Here is a 219-nt window from a genome sequence, read left to right as displayed (position 1 = left end):
GAAAAATTAAGTACGAATAGAAACAGAAAAACAAATCAGGCAGAAATTTCTTCAGATCGAAGCAGGTACTGTACGTTTTATAAATAATATTTTGTTGAAACAAACAAACAAATAAGATACAAGTTACACTGCCTTATGAATTATTAATATTCCAATATTCTACCTACAGTTCATGACACTAACTATAATTAAATGTATCATTTTCATGCATTTACATAT

At 26.5% G+C, this 219-nt stretch overlaps 1 protein-coding gene across 1 annotated transcript in view; it reads right to left on the bottom strand.

Annotated features, from left to right (window-relative positions):
* LOC119594705 (D-threo-3-hydroxyaspartate dehydratase-like) overlaps positions 1–219 on the bottom strand; it is a gene marked incomplete at its 5' end in the record, with an annotated part of 15,316 nt that overhangs the window by 14,240 nt on the left and 857 nt on the right.

This window comes from Penaeus monodon, chromosome 34, assembly GCF_015228065.2.
Source record: "Penaeus monodon isolate SGIC_2016 chromosome 34, NSTDA_Pmon_1, whole genome shotgun sequence".
NCBI classification, from domain to species: Eukaryota; Metazoa; Arthropoda; class Malacostraca; order Decapoda; family Penaeidae; genus Penaeus; species Penaeus monodon.
This window is presented reverse-complemented; position numbering and strand designations above follow the sequence as displayed.